The sequence below is a fragment of the Hemiscyllium ocellatum genome, chromosome 9 (genome assembly GCF_020745735.1).
Source record: "Hemiscyllium ocellatum isolate sHemOce1 chromosome 9, sHemOce1.pat.X.cur, whole genome shotgun sequence".
Taxonomy (NCBI): Eukaryota; Metazoa; Chordata; class Chondrichthyes; order Orectolobiformes; family Hemiscylliidae; genus Hemiscyllium; species Hemiscyllium ocellatum.
Genome location: NC_083409.1, coordinates 64,155,913 through 64,173,068, shown reverse-complemented (window position 1 = coordinate 64,173,068; position 17,156 = coordinate 64,155,913).

Sequence of the window (17,156 nt, the reverse complement as noted above, 5' to 3'; positions counted from 1 at the left end):
GTTTATGCCATGAGTACAGTGTACAGCATTGATCTCCTTATTTAAGGAAAAATGTAAATGAACTAGAAGCAATTCAGAGAAGGTTTACTGGACCAATAGCTAGGATCGCCTTATGAGGCAAAGTTGGACAGGTTAACCTTTTACCCAGTGGACTTTAGAAGAGTAAGAAAGATCTTGATTGAAGTATACATGATCCTGAGTGGTCTTGACAGTGTGGATGTGGAGGGGATGATTCCTGTTAAGAGAAAACTTAAAACCAGGACTCAAAGAAGATCTGATGTGATGATGGAACTAATGAAGTTTCAAGTAATGGCAAAAAAAATTTGCGGAATTAGTAATTCAGCAGTGTATACATTAAATAAATCAGAAATGTTAATTACATTATAATATATTTGGAACAATGCAGACTTTGATTCATAATTCATTTTCAATATTTTATAAAATTCTTGGGAAGAGAATCACTGGCAAGGGCAATATTTATTGCATCCTAATTGTCCTGATTAAATCTCAGCAGCTGATTTGAGCTTTGATAAAAGTTGTGCAGAAAAATAGAGATAAGGATGGTCCATTGCAAACAAGGAAACTTCTGTTATGTTCTATTAAAACTGAAAATATCATCCATTGCTTTAGAACGAGTTTCATCCTCTTCTGATACATTGACACAGTTGTTTTAACAGCTATATTTTAATCAGTAGCAACAACAAAGGATTTTTCCAAAATATTTCAAAGAAATCCCTCTTTTTAACTTAATTCCCTCTTCATCAAATATTCATCATTACATTGAATGCTGCAGTTCTGGTAATCTGCATAATGAAATTCTGTTTTAGAATGCACTCTGAGATTCAGTGCTATAGCATTAATTTGGAAATGTCCCTCTGGGCCACAATAACTGTGCCATCGTCAGATACATTGCCCTAATTTTATGAATGATGAAGCATGTTTTGCGGAAACGTTGTTTCATAAAATATTAACTGTCATATGCGTGAAGGTGAGAGTTGCAGGCAAATTGTATATTTTTGAAATTTTAAGTTCTATATCAGCTTAAAACAATCTGACCTCCATGTGGTGAATTCTTCCAATCGACCAGCAACATTTGATCTCTTCTTTAAGTCAAAATGACTGGGGCAATACAGCATTTTCACCTTCAAACCAACTAATCTTACTGTGCATTAGTGTGCGCTTGGAGGGCTATTTTGGTTGGGTTGATGGTATAAAATGAATGAGAGGGAATTCATGATTGTCTATTTCCAAATTACTTTCTTTTTTTATGAAGAGAAACTTCCTGACATCAATGGTCAATTTATATTTTACTAATTTGAACACGGACAGGATGGTGTGAATGTAAATGAGAATGGTGTGGAGATCCAAAAGGTGGCATATGAGGAACCACAAGTCTTGCACTTGTCTAATTGTTCAGGTTCTTGCAGCCTGAATGAATGAAGACAGTGAATGCAAAGAAAATGAACAAATTGACTATAGCACTTTGGTGCTGGAAGGAATTCAAATGTGGGAAGTAAATATGGATTCAATTGTAGTAGGAAGAAGCATGGTTATAGGGATAGCTATTGTTCTCTTCAGCCAAGAGTATGTGTCCCAAAGACTATGCTATCTGCCCAGTACCAGGGTAAAAGGCAATGTCTTGGACTTGGAGCAGTCAGAGAAGGATTCAGTTTTCATAGTCCACAGCACTACTGACTGCATGGATAGAAGTAAGAAAGGGGTTCTGCTAAGGGAGTGTGAGCAGCCATGGGCTTAACATTAGAAACGCAAGATTAGTATGTAATATGATAGAGAAACAGTGAGATATCTTGAAGGAAATATTTCGTAACTCAACAAAGATATAATACATTTTTGAATACAGACACACTTACAAAGCATTTTTTTTTCTCTTGCAAACATCAATACAGACCCTAATATGCCAAATTTTAAAGGAAGGATACGATCTAGTCGGCAAATCAACTTTGAAGCATTGCCATGAAGAATGCACAAGGGTGTACATACACCAAAGTTTTTGCTTAAATTCAAAACAGGCAAGTTGGCTCTGGTCAAGGCATACCATGCAGAATACAACAAGAAGATGTGTCCCCCATTATTTTATTTAATTGCTATATATATATATATATATATTAGGTTTCCTGCAGCTCCATGAGCTATAGATTGCTGCAGACAATCTTGTAAAAATGACCTGCACCACTTGCTCACTGCACAAACTTGATGCCTAAATAGTTTATCTCAAAACTATCTTGCAGAATATTGGCTACTATGATCAGATTGTTGCTGTCTGAAAATCTCTCAAATTCATGAATGGTCTGATGGTGGTTACTTTCAGTCCTGAAAAGTGCCCAAATATTCTAGAGATGTTGCAAAAAATTAGCAACAGGTGAAGCTAGCTATTTCACACTGGTTCTATCCAGTAATTATGTGACTAGTCTGAAAAAGTAGTGGCAGCTAGAAATCTTATAAATAGCGTGGTATATGAATTTCGATGCTGGTGTAATGCCAAATATGCAGGTAATCATCCCAACAACTGGATTATATCAAAAGCTTGTCCCTTTAGCTGTTTACAACAGAGAACTGACCATGAAGAAAAACGCAGAAATTGCTGACAAAACTTAGCAGGTCTAGCACCATCTGTGGTAAGAAAGCAGAGTTAACGTTTTGAGTCCATTGACTCTTCATCAGAACGTCATCAGATTCAAATTGAGTGTGCACTAGCAGAGTGGAAGATCAACATTGAGATGCAATCCTGTCCAAGCCATGAGCTAGTTGTTATCGCTGCATGCAAAGTGTCCTTAGAGCAGCATTGCCGTGATGAGGGGTGATACGTCCCAAGGTCTGGCTTTAAAGTGCAGAAGTGTACTGTAAGTGGATTGGAAGTGTGCAGTGATGGTATGGAAGGGCTGGCATATGTCAAATACCAATGTACGTAGATCAAGGTGCTGTGGCTGCAAGCTAAAGAGTGTGCCCTGAGATGTTGGTATCAGGTATCCAAGATGTATATCTGTATGAGCAAAAGGCAAGCTGAAGTTGCTGGCTACCTGCTCTGGCTTTCATGTCAGGAATTGTCAATGACTAATTCCCTGACCACAGGTGCTAGGATTGCACGCTGCATATTGATGAGGTGGGATTTGCAGTTAATGAGGCTGTTAACAAGCAATTATCTTCCTTACCATTCCCTAGAGAGAATCTCATCTCCATGCCTCAAGCTCTGATTGAAAATGAAATGTGTTGCTCTCAATGTAGAGAGAGGCACAGTGGTTAGTATGCTTCATCGAGGACCTAGGTTCGATTCTAGCCTTAGGTTGCTGTCTGTGTGGTGTGCAAGTTAGGGGTAATAGCTATGATAAATGGAGGGTTAAGACAATGGGAAAGGGATGTGGGTCTGGGTTGGATGCTCTTCGGAGAATCAGTACAGAATCAAAGGGCTGAATGGCCTCTATCTACACTGTAGGGATTCTACGAAAGGCTTCTTCCAATTTCTCATGCAATTCTGCCAGATTTCACACCATAGCCCAAGTCCTTCAGGGCCTTATAACATTCAGCTGCTAATGCCTGTGTGCATCCTCTGCTTGTATCACTTCAATTTCTGTTGTCATGTTTTTGGAAGAATAATGATGTTCACAGTTCTTGGAGTGTGTAAATAGCATGAAGGGATAGAGAAATCTAAGGTATTGATATATAAATCATCATAAGTAGGAAGTTAAGTTAATGTGGCCTTAAAAAAAGCATTTCTAGAGGTATGGAATTACAAAGAGGAAAAAATGTTAAACCTCAATAGAACCTGTGTAAGGCACATTTGGTGAAGTGTGGATAGTGCTGACTTCCATGTTATAAAATGGATATTATATGTAACTGGTGTATAGTTTGAGATCTTTGATATCAATTATTGTAAGTTTAGAATGTATGTTTTATTTTACTAACCTGTGAGATTTCAGCATGTCTGAGGTTTAGAATTATAAATTTTCCTGTAGCCAAGGGGTGATTTATTTTTTAAAATAATTTTTGAGGACTGGCTTTGAAGTGAATGGTACTTGTGCACCACTAATTGATATTTTATCTTGGATTAGTTTGCAACCTTGATATGTAAATAATGGAGCCTCAAGGTATGAAACTTGATTTTCTTTAATAAGCTTGAGGTAAACAGCCAAAGCTTAGAGAGGGATACTTTTAGTTTCAGTTTTATTTTGAGCTTTATTCCTGTGAAGTCCTTGGAAGAAGATGGCTGCAGACCTGTGCTACATATACAAATGTAAGATCATCAAACATTGGAGCAGCAGCAGCAGTCTATCAAGCCTGCCAACCCATTCAATTTGATCATGGCTGATCTGATAACTCTCAATTCAATTTTCCTGCCTTTTCCTTATTACCCTTGAATCCCTTACTGATTAAGAATCTTTCTATCTTCACAGATGTACTAGCCTTTAAGAAAATAATTTCCTCCACTACATCATTGTCTTAAATGTGCATACCTGTATTCTGAGGTTATGTTCTCTGGTCCTGGATTCTCCCCTAAAGAGGAAGTAACCTCTCTGCATCTACCCTATCAAGTGCCATCTAAATCTTTTACATTTCAAAATGGCTGCCTCTAAATTCCAATGAGCACAAGTCCATTCTACTCACCTATCCTTATAAAACAGTCCCTCTATATGTGGTTCCAGTTGAGTGATCCTTCTCTGAGCTGCATCCAATACCAGGAGAAAGTGAGGACTGCAGGTGCTGGAGATCAGAGTCCAAAAGTGTGGTGCTGGAAAAGCACAGCAGGTCAGGCAGCATCCAAGGAGCAGGTGAATCGACTTTTCGGGCTTAAGCCCTTCATCAGGAATCCAGACACTCCACTCTGGCTCCAATACCATATATCTTTCCTTAGGTAAGACAGTGAAACTGTTCACAGTGTAACAAATGTGATCTGACTAGTGTCTTGAATAACTTTAACAAAGCCAAGCTACTGTTATACTTCATTGAAATAGAGTCCAATTTCCATTTAACTTCTCTATTACTCGCTGGACTTGGTTTCTAGATTTTTGTGCATCATATATATAAGGACTCCAATATTTCTCCATGCTGTAGTTTTTTGCAGGCTTGCTCTATTTAAATAGTGACATAGTGAAATACGTTATCTTAGTGTGGGGAGTTTGTGTGATTCCCGGGCCAGCAATGTTGGTTTAAACCCAGAAGAGGTTACTTACAATTGTGTATATTGAAGCTCAGGATGATAACAGCTCCTGGAAGAAGTCACTTATAGTTCAAGTCTAAAAGGTGAAGTCCTAAGTGGCTTAACCTAACGAGGGTGTCATATGTTGGGATGCCAGTGTGAGTACTGGTATGAATGGTATTTTGGATATTATACTAAAGCTTCTTTGTTTCTTTACAACTTGCAAAAGACTGTTTGGGATTAATGAGACTATACGTTTATGGTCAGTTCTAATATAACGTGATCTTGAGCAATCTCGCGCTATGAGAAAATTGTGCAATGGCCCTGCCATTTAAACTAATTGGGCCAGAATCACATTATAGCCAATACAGGTATGGAAAGTTCACATTCTACAAAAAACGGTCTAAATTCTTCAACTGCATTAAGTCAATTCGCATTATAGCAGTGCTGACTTTAAAAATCTTTGAATTTGTCTTATAAATAGATTGTTTGTTTGTTTGTTTGTTTGTTTGTTTGTTTGTTTGTTTGTATTTATTTTCATTTCTTATGTTAATAAAGTTCTATTTTATTGTTATCACACTATCATATTCATGTTTCAGAGAGAGACCATTTCATTTAAACCCTGACATGTGCTCATCTCATTCCCATGGGCTGTTCGGCTTTAAATCCAGAGCTTCTCTTAAATAATCCACAACTGGATTATTTGAGCAGTCTGAACAGGCTGGAGATTCAAAGCTTATAATTTGGATGAACACCAGTGCAGAATCATATGCCCAATATTACTCCCTAAATTAACATCACCACATTTGTCAGTGTTGCACTTTGAGTACCATTTAATGTTTATTTAATTCTAATTGAATAGAACTTATTAACAGAGACCCTCAGGCAGTGGTGGTCTTAGTGTGGTCTTTTTACAAAAGATGAGAAGTACCTGCATTTTGCTTCTATCATTTATCATCGCAACCTTATGCAGATACATTATCCCAACATGTGCTTAATTAAAAAAGGAAGCATGAATATTTTATTAAATCACTTATTTCTATGGTAATCCCCATAGACCACCAATAGCTGCAAGATGCCATTCTTCACACAAATATGCAAATCTTTACTTAACTCAGAATACCCTTAGAAAAAAGCATAAAATTTAGAATAATTTAATTAATAATCGATTAATGTTTGCATATGTTTGAATTGACAGATTGCAAAGTGGTTTATAAATACAGAGATAATTGTTAGGTCTTTCCGCTGTTGATTGCTTTGATATTGAGCAGTAGCAACTGTTGTCAAGTGTGACTGTTGTGCAACATTAGTCTTAAATTAGTCAGGAATGTGATGGAGTACTCTCCACTTGCCTGGATAGGTGCAGCTCCAACAACATTCAAGCAGCTTGACACTATCCAACCATGGCAGCCCACTTGATTGACACCCAATTCACCACTTACAACATTCATTCCCTCATCACTGATGCAAAGTGATAGCAGTGTATATCATCTACAAAATGCACTGCAGCAATTCACTCAGGTTCCTTCAACAGCATCTTCCAAACCTGAGGCCTGTACTATCTAGAAGGACAGAGCAGCAGATACTTGGCAATATTACCAAAATAAAGTTCCTATCCATGCCACATTTCATCCCAACTTTGAACGTGAAGGAATAGTGATAAAGTTAAATAGATCAACTCCTTCCTAATACCACAAAATAAATCTACACCGATGGCAACGGTTCAAGAAGGCAGCTCAAAGCTATCCTTCTCAGTGCAATTCAGGATGGGTAATAAATTCTGGCTTATTGACATTGCCCACAACCCTGGAATGATTTTTTTAAAAATGCCTTGTCTGTGTTTTGCCAGGTGTTTTGCAAATTGTTTACCTAAAATAGGGTATTACATTGAGATTGCTGCTTTCTTTGGAGTTAAGACTGTTATTTGACAGGACCCATCTCCTTACTTAAACTTAATCAGTGAGGCTAACTGAAACCTTAAGCTTCTGCTGGTAGCGATAGCTGAATGAAATTGTTCCCATGAGTTTGTTTATCTCAAGTCACTGAACACTTAATAACACATTAGTGATCTCTAGCAGAGCTAGTGTTCAGTTGGAAATTCCATTGCTGCAAGCATTTTAGAACTAATTGGTCATATCTTTTGTTACTATTTATGGACACTTTGTTACATAGTTAAAAATTAGTTCCAAGATACCATTTACAAAACTGTATATTTCTCAAGAATAATGCAGACTGAATTCAGTCAATAATTGTAGTTATAAATATTCCCAGTATGTCGGTTTCCTTCAGAATTACTTTTCTTAGGCCAATGTCAAAATAGTTGCATATCAAAATCAGATGAGAAAGTGAGGTTTTTTTTTTACCATTCATGGGATGTGATTTTGGTGGCAAGGCAAGCATTTTTATCCATGAGTAGGTACTGATGAGTCATCTGCTTTGTGCTCTGTAGCCCATCTGTGTAGGAACACCATGAGAGTTGCTACTGAGGGAGTTCCAGGAATTACGTCAGTGCTAATGAAGTAGTGGGAATATAGTTCCGAACAAGGATAATGCTTTACATGGGCGGTAAAGTGCAGGCCTTTCTAGGTGGGAGAGATCAAGAATTTGGAAGGTTTGTGAGTCTCTGCAATCCTTTTTAAGATGCTTTGCACTCCCACAACTGTGGGCTAGAGATGGAGGAATTGAATGTTGAAGGCTCTTTTGTCCTGGATGGTGTGGAGCTTGTTGAATGTTATTTGCAGCTGTGCTCAGTCAGACAAATAGGGAATATTCCATCACACTGCTGACTTGTAGATGGTGGACAGATTTTGAAGATTCAGGAAGTGAGCCGTTTGCCTCAGGGTTCCCTGTCATGCTGTTTCATGTAGTCGCAGTATTTGTGTACTGATCCAGTGAGAGAAGAGTGATTGTTCTTGATGTCAATGCTGCATTTGACCAAGTGTGATATCAAGAAGCTCTATCATGACTTAAGTCAATGGATATCAGGAGACAATTCTTCATTAATTGGAACTATATGTAGTACAAAGGGAGATGGTTGTGTTGTTGGGAGTCTACCACCTCAACCGTAGGACATATATACAGGAGTTCCTCTGGATTGTGTCCTAGGCACTAATTATTTTCAGCAGTTTCATCCATAGCCTTCCTCTTTATCATAAAGTTGGAAGTGAGGATATTCACTGATGACTGGACAATGCTCAATACCATTTATGACTTCTCAGATTCTGAGGCAGTTCAACTGCAACAGGACCTAGAGAATATACATGTTTTGACTAAAAACTGTTGATTTAGAACTTTTATGTGGCCCCCTTTCTGATGCCTTCTGAAATTGGGAGAACAGTGCATTCACTGGTTTGCCTTTATCTGTAACATCTGTTGCTGCCTCAAGGAATTCTTTATTGGACTAGAATTAGACCTAGAACTAGTGGTCATAATTTAAAAGTAAGGGATTGACTATTTTAGACAGGGATGAGGAAACTTCGTTTCTCAAAGGATTGTAAATCTTTGGAATTCCCTTCCTCAAAAGACAGTCGAATGGGATGAAAGATTATCTGTGGCATGCAAAAAATCTGATCCCTCATGATCTTATTGAATGGCAGAGCAGGTGCAAAGGGCTGAGTGACATACGCTTGTTTCTTTTTTGTTTCTTTGTAAACATAATTTCCCTTTCTTAATCACATATTAACTCGGCCTAATTCTCTTGACTTTCCGAAGTACCCTGCCATGACATCTTTCTTATAAATATTAATAGTTTCTCACATTTTTCCTATGACAAATGTTTCTTGCTATTTGTCTCCCTCCCATTTTGAATGATGGGAGTTACATTCACTACCCTTCAATCAATTAAAATCTTCCCTGAATCTAGGGATAGCATCTCTAATGACATACCACTTAAATTATTTTCCCATTCACTCTACTTTCATGTCCTCTTGGTTATTCTTATTGATGTTTAAAATGTTAGTATTGGACCCACACATCTATCTCTTACACTGAATGTTAAATTCATTCATATAATGATCATTGTTATGTCGGGGTGCCTTCACTATGAAGCCATTTATCAATCTTCACAATATCAAGTCTACAGCACTTTCTCATCAGTTGCAAAATGTGCTGTGCTAAGAGAATCCCAAAATTTCCTCATCTAGTCTATTTTCGCCCTTCTTAATTTTCCAATCTGTATGCAAGTTAAAATGCCACTTGATTATTAATATAGTTTTATGAGAGAAAAAAAATCCTTTGTACCTTATTCTATGGTGTGGTCATTATCAGGTTACTGTTTTGCCTTTCTCAATTTCTATTCTCAACACAAATAGGTTTCCTAAATTTAGTTCATCATTCTTGATTGTGCTCATACCAACATTAATTACAAGAGCTACCCGTCCACCTTTTCCTAACTTTCTTTCTTTCCTCAATGTTCAGGTCCAATGTCATCTATGTCATTCTACAGAGATATCTCTGTAATGGCTATCATGAGCGGCACAGTGGGTGCCACGGTGGCACAGTTGGCGGCGCGGTGACACAGTGATTAGCACTGCTGCCTCACAGCGCCAAAGACCTGGGTTCAATTCCTGCCTCGGGCCACTGTCTGTGTAGATTTTGCACATTCTCCTCTGCGTGCTCCGGTTTCCTCCCACAGTCCAAAAATGTGCAGGTTAGGTGAATTGGCCATGCTAAATTGCCCATAGTGTTAGGTGAAGGGGTAAATGTAGGGGAATGGATCTGGGTGGGTTGCTCTTCAGAGGGTCGGCATGGACTTGTTAGGCTGAAGGGCCTGTTTCCATACTGTAAGTAATCTAATCTAAAAAAACTAATCTAATCATGTTGTATTTTTGTATTTCTATTTGAGCTATTCATCTGTTTTGTCTTGATTATAATGTACATTCAGAAGCAGAAGCTTTTGTTTTATCTTTTGATTACTTTTGTAATATTGAGCTTTACCTGTTGATTTACTTGCAGATATATAACTTTCGCTCATGCTTTATTGCCACACATTAATTTACCAAATCTTCCAGATTTGATCTTTTATTGCCACAATTCAGTTTAAAGTCTTTTCTACTTACCTATTGGATGGCTTGTGAGGACTCTAGCTCCAATATAGTTAAGGTATATACAATCCTAACAATACAGATCTGAACTTCTCCAAATTGTTCAAGAGAGATGGTTAAAGTCTCTGTTGTCTGCAGTTTTGTGGCATGAATGCTACTTAGAGTCATAGAGTCATACAGCATGGAAACAGAACCTTCGGTCCAAGCAGTCCATGCCAACCATTATCCCAAACTAAACTAGTCACACCTGCCTGCATTTGGCCCATATCGCTCAAAACATTTCTTATTCATGTACTTATCTAAATGTCTTGTAAATGTTGGAACTGTACCTGTAGTCACCACTTCTGGAAGCCCAACTGACATATGAACCACACTGTGTTTAAAAAAAAAATTGACCCAATGTCTATTTTAAATCTCTCTCCTTTCTCCTTAAAAATATGCCCTCAGGTACTGAAATCCTTCACCTTTGGGAAAAGACATTTGCCATTCACTTATCTATACCCCCCCCCTTGATTTTATAAACCTCTATAAGATCACCCCCTCAACCTCCTGTGCTCCAGTGAAAAAAGCCCTAGACTGTCTATCCTATTTTTATTCTCAAACCCTCCATTCTCAGCAATGTCCTGGTAAATATCTTTTGAACCCTCTCCAGCTTAATAAAGTGCTTCCTAGAATAGGGAAACCAGAACAGGATGCAGTACTCCCAAAGAAGCCTCACCAACACTACTTGCTACCTTTCAGCCAAAGCCTGAATGTTGTCTTGCTGCAAGTAGGCAGCAATGACTAAAGGTTTTGAAGATTTGCCAATAGCACCTGATTTTGCAATCATCAGCAAATATCACCCCTGCCATCCTGCCCATATGCTGGAGAAAAGTTATTAATGAAACAATTGAAGACCATTCAGCCAAGACACTATCCTGATGAAATCCAAAGCGACTTCTTGGTGTTGAGATCCAAGCAGTCCAGTTCAACAAACATCTTTCTTTGTGCTAGATATGGCTCCAACCAGTGGAAACATATCACCCCACTGACTACAGTTTTGTTTGGTTTGTTTGGCAGTAGAATTTTTAGCATTGCAATTACAGTTGCACTTTTGAGAATCTTGTGAGATAACTCTACCAGACACTTGAAATTGGGCCTTGATCTTATCCTGAAGAAAAGATCAAAGTATCTATCAACACTTGTTGCATCTCCAGGGCATATTTGATGAGTGATTTAAAATGTTTTTGGCCCACTTGCTTTGCCAGCATCAGTTTTCAGTTAAGACGGCAGCGTGAGGTTTGGAGAACAGTGGGGGTCTGACACAGGTGCTCTGCTGTTGAAGACTTCTTGGTCTGTTTGGCAAAGCTTCCTGACTTTGTCACCATGCGTGGTCCATTGAAGTTTTCCTGATGGCATCATTCAAGAGGTAGTTAGAGCACACAAGCCTCTCCATGACATCAATGTGATGATGTATGTGAGTCAGATGAAAGAAAGCTGTGTATCTCACTAGTATGGAAGATGGCAGCAGCAGCAAGGTGATAAATTCACCATCATTTGATATGTCCCCAAAAATATGCATCTCAAGACTATGTGGACAATAACTGTGTCCCAAAGTCTCCATGTGAAACCAAGTCATATGCAGGCTTCCACCAGGCTCATTTGCCAAACATAACTTTCTGGTGCTGCAATGCTATGTTTAAAAATAGTACTGTAAACGTGGAACTCCCTACTGAAGTACTTTTACACAGATGACACATTTGGCTGCAAATATGGACATACAGAAAATGTCCCTGAAATAATAAAAGAACAAACTAAACCTCTACAGTTAGTCCTGCGGTTGAAATTATTAAAGGAGGCCCAAGAGCACAAATATGTGCGTCTGGCAGTTAAGGAATTAAATTATATAATTGTCTGATTAACTATTTTTATTAGTACTGAAAGGGTTTGAGCATGGCAAAAGAACTTTTGAGTCTATAGTAGTCCGATATCATACTGGAATTATCTCTGGCTTACAGAATTTCAATCTTGCTGGCTATAGTTTGTCCTATTTTCTTATCTCTGCTGAAGGTTCTGGGCTTTAATTCACATGGTCCTTCTGCACTTGATACAAACGCTCGGTTGGATCCTGCAGGTAGGATTTTGCCACTTGCATGAACGTAAAACGGATGATTGGGAATCAGTACTTTGTATTTCATCTCTTGTGGACTTTAATAGAATTAAAAATCAGGGGAGTTGTAAAATGGGCTACTGTCTTGCAATCATATGTAAGCATAGACAGTAAGTTATTACCAGACTATAAAATTGAATAGGGAATTACACTCAATTTGATCCTATTCCGACACAATATCAAAACATCCGCACATATTTCCAGCACTATTTTTCCACAAACAGTTCCCCGATCCCATTCCTTGTTATGGAAGTTTTAGTATCATGACTGCTTTAGGATCTAGAACAAATGATTACAGCAAACATGTTCATTCTTGAAATAAATGTGACAATACTTTTTTTTACATCCAGCAGTAAAGAAATGATTTTGCAATTAATGGCAATCAATTAATGATGCTGAATACATCAAACAGTAGCCCACTTTAGCTTTAGCACGGTAGGTGAGCTCAATCTTTGCAACGTTGCTGAGTCATTTAGTATTCTAATTACAGGACAATATCCTGCATCATGACAACTATTATTGGTGATTTTGCCGTGATCTATATGCCATCTGAAATTATGTTTGAGAACATAAGAAATAGGAGGACTAGTATGTGACTTGGCCTCCTTAAACTTACTCCACCATTCTCTTTACCCAAAGTAAGGCTTAGAAGTCTCAATGAAATTTCAAACTAGCTTTTTGTAACTTGACAGTCCAGCTATGTTAAAAAAGGGTTTATTAATGTTGTGATCTGATATTGTGCACTTTTTAAAAGATCATAACTTAGACAGCTTTCAATCTTTTGTCTATCTGGATTCGGAACAGGAATAGGCTTTCAGACCCCTCCCCTTCTCCACCCTGCTCCTCCATTCAATAAGATCATGGCTGACTGTGGCCTTAGTTCCAATATCCTGCTAACTCTGCCTTTTGCCTTCCTTCTTGATCAAAAATCTAAATCTACCTTAACAGAATATGATGGCTAGTCACATGATTGTTGAGCAGTCTGAGGTAGCAGTGATAGGCGCCAGTTGTATTCTCCTTAGTCTCACCTTCAAATAAAGCGCCAACATTATTGTTTCAACAATTCTATGTGTGTGATTGGATATTTATATCCAAATAAAGAATTAACACGATGGTAGCTGCTGGAGATTTTTGATTTTCAAGTATATACTGGCAGCATAGTTTTGAAGACTTTATTGGGAAAACAATGATTTACATGGAGCAAAAAGAACAAAACTGGTATAAATGTGAAATGTTTATCCAACTTCAGCAGTATCGTGGGGACAACACACACCATTCTGATGTCACACATTGTTCAACCCAGAAGTTGTTGTTTCTTGGTAAGTTTGCTCAAAATTGCAAGAACTTAAATTCTTTAGTCTATCTCCTGCAAACTTTAGACAGGAATAGATACTAAACAGCACACTTTAAGTCAAAGTCACAGACAGGAGAATTGAAATTGGATTGAAGCTAAATATCGCAGACTGAGCTGGCATGAAAAATCAATTCATTTGGCACATCTGACAGCCAAGAAAACGTAAAAAAAATGTTTTCTTTAAAGAAAAGCAAGCAGTTGTAATTTCATACAAAAAGGATTGTTCTATGTTGGGACTGTGAGTAAATGTTGTGGTGAGGGGGAGTTGAAATGTGTGACATCAGATTGCTAAATAGCACCACTATTGCAATAAATCTATAATCAGTTAAAGAGACAGGGGTCAATAACGATAATGCAATCTGGAGCTAATTCAACCCTAGAAAAGCTGGAAGAAATGTGAATGCCTGTTTAAAACTCAAATTGTTTTAAAAGTTGTGTAAAGATTTACCAATAATCATGATTATTTTCAGAATTCTGTTGCAAAGTAACAGAACTCCTTTTTGAGCTCTCATTGTACCCACAATACATTAAGCTGTGTGTTCTGGACCTTAATATTTCTGAAACAGATTGTCAAGCCATTAAAATTAAAAGTGCTTTTGGCAATGAAGATATCAGTAATTGAACTCATCAGGTCTATCCATGATCATCTGAAAACTCCAGATGAATAATGATCAATACTTAAAGATCAATAATGAATGAAGTTCAACTTCAGAATGCACCGACTGAAATTCACGTGTTTCAGGAAACAAATGACAGAACGATTGATCAGCTCATAAACAGATGCAGAAACAGGGAGCACGACGAACACAAATGATTCAATATCATAAGCAAAAATCAAAAGCCAGATAGACATAGCATTCCAATCAACAACAATGTGTACTCACCAATCTTAAGAGGTCAGAAATATCCAGCCAACTACAGGGTTAAATAATGATGATGACCAGGCCATTGATACACAAAATGAACTAACATTCAGCAGAGTGAATATTGAAGAATGTATTGGCATGTGGAAACCAGAGGAAGTCTTTGCAACTGTTCCAGATTATGTGCCCACAGATTTTGTTCATTTATTCTTTTGTGTGATGTGGATGTAACTGACAAAACCCGCTTTTTTTTTTACATATTCCTAATTGTCTTTGAACTCATGTCTCAGTATAATCTATATGAAAAATTTGGATACCAGTGCAGAAGCATACATCATTTTACTTTGCACATTGAAATGTATGTATGTACGTAAGTAGCAAGCATTGATTTGACTCGCCACATGCAACACAGACCCCTGCAGCATACCACCTATCATATCCTGCCAATCTGAAAAAGACCCATTTATATGAACTGTTTTCTTCTTGCCAGCCAATATTCTATCCATGCCAGTATGTAACCACTTAAACCATAGTTGACCGCAACATCCTCCTCCAATATGTTCCACTTTTGTTCAACTGGCTGGATTTATTCTTATCTATTTGAAAATAACCAGGTAACCACTTGCAATGAATTTCTTTTGTACTGCACTGTTACCTCAGGTGTGCCTGGGGATCCATACTTGGCCTCCCAATTTCTCTTTTATGCGCTGTTCCATGGTGACAAGGTAGGAAAGTATAATTGGATTTTACACTAATATTGATGGCACCAAGCCCTACCCTACCCCTCTATGGACTTTTTTTTACTTTTGCTGAATTATCAGTTTGTTTATCAAACAGAGATTTCCTCCAATTAATTTTTTTTAAATAGTGAATTGAATGCCCAATAAACTGCTTTATTCTGGATAGCATCAAGTTTTTTTGTGTGTTGTTGGTGCTGCACTCATCCAGGCAAGTGAGGAGTGTTCTGCCATGCTCCTGACTTGTGTAGTACAGGTGGTAAATAGGTTTTGTAGAGTTAGAGGTGAATTACTTGCTGTGGAACTCCTAGCCTCTGTTCTCTTTCATAAACAAGTATTTAAATTGCCATTCCAGTTCAATTTCAGATCAATGGTAACCATGTTGATGGTGCAGATTTTGTCAAGTGTGCAGGAGACCAATCAGCTCTCTGTGTTAACCAGACAACAACGATTTGATTACACTCATCACATTTTCCAGCTTTCCACCTATAATGCACTGGAGAACATGGCAATGCAAGTGAATATCCACACACTGCTTAAAGGTCATAGAATTTTCTGACTCAACCAGCCTTTCAGCCAGTGAGTTCCAGACTCCCACACCTTCTGAGTGAAAAATGTTTCTCCTCAATTCTTCTCTTAGCCTTCCACCTCTTGCCTTAAATCTATGTTCCTGGGTCTGCTAGTGGATAAGGTGCACTATAGATAAAGTTCATATCCATTCCATCTATGCCTCTCATAATCTAACATACCTCTATGAGGTCCTCTCTCAACTTTTGCTGGTCCAAGGTAAACAACCGCAGCCTATCCAATCTTTCCTCATAGCTGAGAACCTCCAGCCAAGGTAGCATCCTGACAAATCTCCTCTTCTCACTCTGTGATGCAATGGCATCCCTCATATAATGTTATGTTAAGAATGCATATAAACTCCATTGGTGACCAAACCAGCTTTTTATACAGTTTCAGCTTAACCTCTCTGCTCTTGTATTCTATGCCTCATATTACAAAGCCAAGTATCCCAAATGCCTTCCTAACCATCTCAATGTATGAGTTCTGCTGATTTCATGGACCTGTGGATGTATCCTGCTGATTGCCAAAATTTTCTAGGGTCCTAACGTTCAAAGCTTAATCTCTTGCCTTGTTAGGAGTATAATACTTTGCACTTTTCTGTGTTGAGTTCTGTTTGTCACTCCTCTGTCCACCTAACTAGTCTGTTCATGGTTATCCTCCATACTGCTCTATTGTGTTATTGATGAACATCTTGATCAAACCCCTATATTTAAGTCTAAATCATTAATGTCAACCACAAACAGCAAGGGCTCCAGCACTAAGTCCTGCAGAATCCCACTGGAAACAGACTTTCAGTCACAGCCACAGTTCCAGTACCATTACTGTCTATCTCCTATCTCTCAAATAATTTTAAATCTAATATGCAACTGTGCCTTGGATCCAATGGGTTCTTATTTCTTGACCAATCTGTCACATGGAACTACTTCAAAAACCATGCATGCCACATCAAATGCCTGGTTGTCTTCTCAAACATTCACGGTGGCACAGTGGTTAGCACTGCTGCCTCACAGTACCAGATACCTGGGTTCAATTCCCGCCTCAGGTGACTCTCTGTGTGGAGTTTGCACATTCTCCCTGTGTCTGCATGGGGTTCCTCTTGGTGCTCCGGTTTCCTCCCACAGTCCAAAAATGTGCAGGTCAGGTGAATTGGCCATGCTAAATTACCCATAGTGTTAAATATAGGGGAATGGGTCTGGGTGGGTTGCTCTTTGGCGGGTTGGTGTGGACTTGTTGGGCCGCAGGGCCTGTTTCCACTACTGTAAGTAATCGAATCTAACTATGTCAAACACAGC